The sequence below is a fragment of the Protopterus annectens genome, chromosome 2.part1, assembly GCF_019279795.1.
Source record: "Protopterus annectens isolate FY-2018-M chromosome 2.part1, PAN1.0, whole genome shotgun sequence".
In the NCBI taxonomy this organism is placed as follows: Eukaryota; Metazoa; Chordata; order Ceratodontiformes; family Protopteridae; genus Protopterus; species Protopterus annectens.
The window spans coordinates 675,703,023-675,710,899 of NC_056729.1; positions in this window are offsets into that span (position 1 = coordinate 675,703,023).

Sequence of the window (7,877 nt, forward strand, 5' to 3'; positions counted from 1 at the left end):
AGTAGATGTGCTATGTCCTGGATGGAAGCCATGCTGAGTGGGTGAAAGAATTTTGTACAGCAGATAAAATATCCATCAGGAATGTATTATTAATTAAAAGGGCACAGATTTAATTATAACATTGTAAAAATGTAATGTTGGTTCACCATTTAAAGTGATTAGTTTATATTATGTTAATAGTGAGTGAATAATGTTCATGATTGTGTTTAATGTATTTTTCAGAGTGAAGTATGATTGATTGGTTATTGAATAAGATCTTATGGCTTCAAAGTAGTTTTATTTTTAAGCAGTATGGATTAATAGCCACTAGGTGACAGTGTATAATTTTGCTGTTTAAGCAATAGCAAAGAAGGAGCCATTTAATCTAGTGAAATTTATGTCTGGAGTGAAATGTATGACAGAGTTAATTAAAATGATATAGGGTTTTACTTTTGGGGACTGCAAGTGTGGTTTTTAAATACTATGCAGTAACCCAAATATATTTGATCATTAAAAAGAAGAGAAATCCAGGACTATTTCCTACATCAATATCTAAAAGGCAAAAGCATCAAGAAGATCTGCATGTCTGCACCCCCACTAAATCAGTAGAAGCAACATTGGTAAAAAAAGCCTAATCACCTGCAAGGTCAGTTGTAGTTATATAAAGGGTAAAGAGTAAATTGCTAGAAGATACTGAAGCATCCTTTATACTATCAGCAGAAGTTGTGTCTGACAATAATCCAATTTTGGATATCCCTGAGTTGACACTCTTCATAGGTTAAAGGAAAAGCAATTAGCCACACAATATATTTTCATAGAATGTTTAGCCATGATAAAAAATGCACGGGGAGAAGACTGTTTCCATCAAAAAATCTCCATTGGCCCAAATGTTACTTCTAAAGATGGAGGAAATCACAGAAAAAATACAAGCTTTTTAACTTGCCATCAGTGACATTGCAGATTACAAGACAAATAATCCAAACATTTTACATCAGTTAAAACTTACTCAGATGAACAAAAACAATGAAGATAATTTAGAATCTGAAGAATTAATCCAATCTAAATTAAATACATAATACAATTTCTACAAGGAGAAAACAAAACGGTTATAAGAAATGCCAGTATCTCATGCTTCCTCCAAAAAACTACACTCTGCAACTTATTAGCATTCCAGAATGATCAGATAAGAAATATTATCATCTCAATACTGCTAATATTCTGTTTTCTTAAACATTCATTGAGTTATCAAAGAAAGACTCTCTAATTTGAGCAGTTTATGCCACTCTTATTGTGGTTCCTAAAGTTTTATGACTTTTCTGTACTACCAAATCTAAAGTAGAAATGGAACTGAAAGCAGTAACAGATTGGAACAAAATATAACAAATTTGACTGTTTTCTCTTTTTTGACTTATCTTTTCTTTTATTAAGTAATCATTACAATTATTAAAGCCAACATCACTCAATATATTGTTTGCTGATGCTGTTGGATTCCGGTACAGTTGTCATAAGAGCATTTTATAAATACCCTAGGGCTTGTTTAATAATTTATTTTTGACAAGTCCTTAGACATTCTATACACACATTTACTTTTATACTAAATTATGTTCTGGTATGTTTTATCAAATTATTCACTTCAGAAGTAGTTTTTGAACAAACTTAGTACTATTCTGAAATCTCTGTGGTAGCATTGTAATAGTTTAATGATTAATCTCTGGCAGTTTATTGTCTAGCAAGGTTATGCTTTTTCTAGAGAACAGAATAATCTATTATTCTCAGTGATAAGATATGTTTTGATATGATATGATATGCTTTTTACTTAATTTACTGGAATATTTCTTATACTAAGAAATTTTACCAGGCCTTCTTTAGAAATAATAAAATGTCCTCTGGGGATATTTATAAATTTCTTCTATGGTGGGAAAAGAAAACTCTGCAATACACCTCTTAAGTGTATTTCCTTATAGTGCATAATAAATTAGCATTGGAGCTGTAGCAAATGTACAAAAAAAATTTTGTTCTCCTTATTTTAAAACTGATCTCGTGTTTCAGATTGAAAATGAATGTTCTGTTCAATAAATGCTTTACTTCTGTGAATAATCATTACTGTGTGTAGGATAAGTCCATTTAATTAAATGTATCCCTTCCAGATATTAGTCTTGGCTAGTCCATAGCTATTGTAAGAGTGCTCTCAAGCCTTCCTTAAGTTTTACTTACTCACTTTGTATCGGCTACTTATTTTTTCATAACATTTAGTAGCACTTTGCAAAGACACATAACTGAATATTTTAAAGCATTAAATTAAATGTATTGATGTACCTTGTTATGATTACTTAAGAGTTCAGAGATATTGCTTTTAGGTTCTGTTTTTTTTTTCTGAAAGGCTATGATCTGTTACAGAAAATCTAAACTATCTATCTATTGCATCTTAGGACATTTCTGGCTATCTATTCAAAATGAGAGCGGAAAATAAAATATAGCAAGTAAAACATATTTAATATGCACTTAATTTCATGGATTTTTCAGATTCTATAATGAAAAGTATATTAGCTAAGAACCTCTGTTAAACTTTTTGTGTATTAGTAGAGAAGTTCCTAGTAGCTTGTATCACACCACAAAAGTTAAGTCTGAAGAGCAAAAATGGGTTATTATATAGTTACAAAGCCTATTTGCATGTAGTACATGATAGTACACAACTGTTGCTTACCACAGCCACAGGAAGTATCAACGATCTGTGCTTGCATTACTCTGAACTATACCCAATATGCTGTTCACAGAAAGGCTTGTTATGCTGCATAGCACTGCTCTTTTTCTTTCTGTTTAGTATTTTATTTTTCAGTTAGACACCTTGGGGGAAATTAAACATTGTCACAGACACTTAACAAGGAAGCAGATCAACTAATTTTTCATCTGTCACAACAGAGTGGTTAGCTCAGATGGGTTTATGTCTCATTGTTGAATGCTCTAAATGTCGCATGCCTCTTCATCGAACCCTATTTGTCGAAATTTCATCCATCAAATGATCATTTAAAAGAAACTGTTTCCCATGGTAGGTAACAACTTGGCCAACCTACCAACTTCAACAAAAACATAATTTTTAAAACTCACCCTGGTGGGGGGCTGTGCCTCCCACACCCCCAATGTGGGGGGCTGTGCTCCCCATCACCCCTACCTATATATACCAACTCCAAGATTGCACTACAGTGGGGAAAAGGGCAAATTCCCAATAATGGCCCACTAGTTACTTACCATGGTAAAAAGTTCACTAAAATGATCGTTGGATGGATGAAGACTTTGACAAATAGGGTTCAATGAAGAGGTGTTTGATGATTAGTGAATTTGACTAATTAAAGTAGACCCTAGCTCAGATGGTTGAAAAATGCTCACTTAATATCAATGGCCTAATACAATGTGCAAGGGTTTTCCATAACTTCCAACAATAAACAGTCCTATATGGTCTAATGATTAGGATTCCTAGTTTTCACCCAGACAGTCCAGATTTGACTTTCTGTATAGGAACGATCTTATTTGGGGTGTCCCATATGGTCTAGCTGTTAGTTGATATCTGTTGTTTGCAAGAGACCAACATAGGCAAAGAAGACTATAACAAATGAATGAAGCAAAATAAACAACAACAAAAAAAACAATTAAATACAATGTTACAAAATTTGTCACAAACAATTAAAAAGGGTTGTCATTTTATTTTTAAATGATATAATGAAATTATTGAAAGTATGAAGGGCTTTAATCATCAAATATTTGTTTGCACAACTTATTTGGAATAACAGATATTGTCCCAATACATGTGCCCATTTTGACATACTGGATAAACTATCAACAGAATACATCAAACTTTTGGTAAATTACCAGTGCATTAATTGACAGTAAAATGGATAACTAACTCTCACACATTGCTACTTTATTAAACTCATGCTGAAATAATTATCTAATTTAGTAAAATGAATTATTAAGTGGTAGGGGACTCCAAGATCCAGCTTTTTGTGAACCTGCTCATTTGGATTTTAACAGAATTATTTTGTAGATTTGACTTAACTCTGATATAAAAAAGACAAGTCTCATTCATAGAATTTACATACTTCCTAGAGTCTAGTCTCATTAATCTCCAAAAGAATTAATCATACTAGTAGAATAAAGTGTCATTATAACAGTGCTGTAAAACTGAATGGTTATCCTAATGTTTTGCCAAAGATTTCTGGAGCTATCCAACAACCGTGGATTGATAATTTTAATGAGCCTACTTGCCAAGCAAAATGGATTGCCTTCAAGGGTGTCTTCCTACTTGAAATGAATAAGTTCACCTCATGTGAGTAGAAGTTTAAGAGGTCCAAAATGTAACTGCTGGAATCTCAAGAAGAAATATTATGGATCTTAAAATTAGACCTTAATTACTCATATACCTTTAACTTAATCCTTCTTGCTTGTTATATACCATTTTTCTTTTAATATGTTTTTCTAAAAAAAAAATCTTCTTAAACATTATGAACCTTATGTGAAGTTCATAATACTTAGCTATATCCTTTGTCTCCCTCCTCTTTTCAGTGAGATACATACTAAAGCCTCCATGCCATCTTGATAGGCTGTTAAATGTAGATTGTGTTGCGCTTAGTTACCTGACTCTAGATGTACATTACTGTATCTCTTTCCTGTGGATGGAGTTTCCATGTCTGGACACAATAATTTTGGGGAGATTTTACCAGTTATGTATAAGCAGTACCACTTCCTAAAGGTTGAAGACACCATTGCCATCCGCTAGTAGACACCAATGCTCCCTATTACCTTGTCATCCATTAGATAACTTTTAGTTATCACAAAGGACCACCCCAGATCACAAAGGACTACACAAGACCTTTTTGTTGGTAATCACTGACACTACACAGTAATTTTTTACTTACACTGTTTTCTCATTACAAGTGAATGATTGTAGACTTTTCTACACTGAATTTTTGTTGTCACACATGTAGCCACTTCTCACATTTCCCTGGATTTCTGTATGTCTTTTCCATCCTTCCCAGTGTAGCTACTAAATTGCAGACTACAGACATAACGCTAACTAGCTGCTTTTCTGGTTCTTGGTCTTGTACTTTCTCAAATATCAACACAGACTAATCCTGCAGAATCCTACTGGATACATTTCCTTAGTATGGATGTAATTTATTTCTATTTGAACTACAAAGCCATTCCATTCACCAGTTTCTTGCCCTCTTTTCTGCTTTTGACATTAATCCTGCCTGTTTTGTTCTTTATTTTCTACACAGTATGAGCTGAAAAGTAGACTGAAATAGAGACAAGCAACATCCTTTGCTCCATTCTTACCTACTTCTTGAATAACTTTATTGAACATATTGAACACAGATAGTGCCACATCCTTCTAGTTATCAAATTACTAGAATCCAGGCATCCCATAATCTTTAGTTTACAGATGATTAACTTATTATTGTAGCCCTCAACTCTGCTACAGGTTTTGAGAAGGCAGATGACATCTTCCCTTCTCTGACCTCTGAGTTAAGACTCATCTCAAATAAGTAGCTTATACAGACACTTAGCTGTCACACTGAATACAATAAATACGTACTGAAGGCAATAATCTCTTCTTTGTAAAGATTCAGGTTACTTCATTTACAGAAGTATTCATAACTTCAAGTTGGATCCTCATTTCCCACTGAAATCAACTGCCCATATTGTGCACTCATTTTACAATCATATATTACAATCTTTAGAAAATAAGTTACTAGGCCTGCCATTGTCATGGATAGACACTATTTATAAATGCATGGATGCTGTTACCTTGCAAAGGCTCTTTCCAAGATCTCTCAAGTCCTTTTTACTTCTTAAACCAGCTCCACTAGTGTAGAAGGATAAAGCCCTAAGTATGACACAGGTGAGTGACACCTGTTGGAGACTGGCAAGTAAGGTAAGGAAAGGTGAGGCTTTGACTATTCACCTTTCTTCAGTTGGGGGACTGGGATGCATGTGTGGGTTTACCCCGTGTCAAAGTACTTATTGAAATGAGACTTATTGGAAGTCACTCATCCAAGGATTTGCGGAAGAGTGGATCCAGGATGTCCCTTGCAGAGGAACACTTCTTCCCCATCCCTGGGACTAGAAGCACACATGCACAAAGAAGAAAATTAAGACTGTAACATGAGAAGTCACTCTGCTCCTTCCAAGTTGCAGTGGTAGCTCTGAGGTCACATCTCACCTCTGCTTCCAGGCTCTGAAACAAAGCATAACCTGATTGCCAGCTAGGAGCCCTGGTGACCCAAACACTGGAGGGGTGAAAAAACAGACATAAGACACATGGCACTGAGGCAGAGACAGGTGCATTGAATACAATGCTTTGAGAAGTATCAGCCAAATCTTACCAAGTAGAACTTACAACAAAATATATAAATCCATTCATTAATTCATTCACGAATCAATTAATGATATTTTTACATTTGGTCATTCTTGAATCAAAGAGTCTGAACATTACAAGTCAGAGTAATTCCTGGTTCAGAGCTAGGAACTGTGAAATAAAGATTTAAAAAAATTAATTTCTATGTGAGTTTTGAAATTTAGAATTTGTTTCACAAATGAAATTTAAGATGTGTATTCTAACAGCATCTTCTCATTGTAATTCTTATTAATCGGAAATTAGTGGCACAGTTTTTTTTTGTGTATGTGACTGTGTGTGTTTCTGTGTGTCTGACAAAGAATATCTCCATACTGTTTATTAACTATTTTGTAGGTATGATTCTTCTGTCTCTTTCATCCAGTTCATTTTGTCTAACATTATTTTTACAGGAAACTTTTTACAAACAAGAATTTATTTCAGAAAACACATGATAATTGTGTTTTCACCATCACAACATCACCATGTGTAGTTACATGCTTGAATTTCTGACACTGATGCATTGACATCATTGCATCTTTCACTGTGCAATTTGGATTAATTTCATTAATGGCATCCAGCTGTTGTTTTCCTTTGCCACTTGTGTAGATTTCCACTGGATTTAGTCTCTGTCCATCTATGTTGTATCTTCAATTCTTCGTCATGACTGTTGACTCACAGCAAGAAGTTCCCTGGTTTGATTCTCAGCTGGGGTACTTTCTGTGAAGTCTGCACATCTTCCTGGTGCCACAACAGTTTCCTCCAGGTGCTTTGGTTTCCTCTTTCATTCCAAAGATATGCAGTAGGTGGATTGGACACTCTAAATTGCCCATAGGTGTGAGTGTGTGTGTACGAGTGTGCGGTGTGGAAGAACTACCTTGGCAGGGCTAGCCACCCAGTGGTATAAACCTTGAATGTAGATGATTGTTACTCTTGAAGTCATTCCCTGATCCAATGTGCAAAAATGTGAACAGCAGTTGTGGATGGATACACACCTACCTTATGATCTGCTCCATAAAATGTTGTCTCCTTGAACAAAAGCTTCTCTCTCTTTTCCTGGATCCTGTGGCTGTACCCAGTGGCAGCTACATTCTGGATGACTTGTTCTCTTTTCTTTGGCTCACTATGTACACTCATGTAAAATATGTTCCTAGCTATGTAGCAGGTGAAGGCATATAAATAGCTCATACTGACAATGGTGTCACTGCTAGACCTGTAGTATAAACTTCTAAGTACATCAAATTATAATACAGACTGTATGTGTTGTTGGACAGGAATACATTATACACCACATGTGAAAAAAAAAACATAACTTACAATGTGCGGAACAAAGCATTTAACTAGGCCTTCTATTGAACAGTAATGTGGTCAGTGTTGTGTAACTATCCCTGGGCAATATAACAGTGCTTTCAGGGATTTTCCATGTGCAGATGTTGTACTCTGATCATCACCCAAGATGTACCTTTAGTATTAATCATGTATTATGAACCTATTACTTGCACAATGTCCT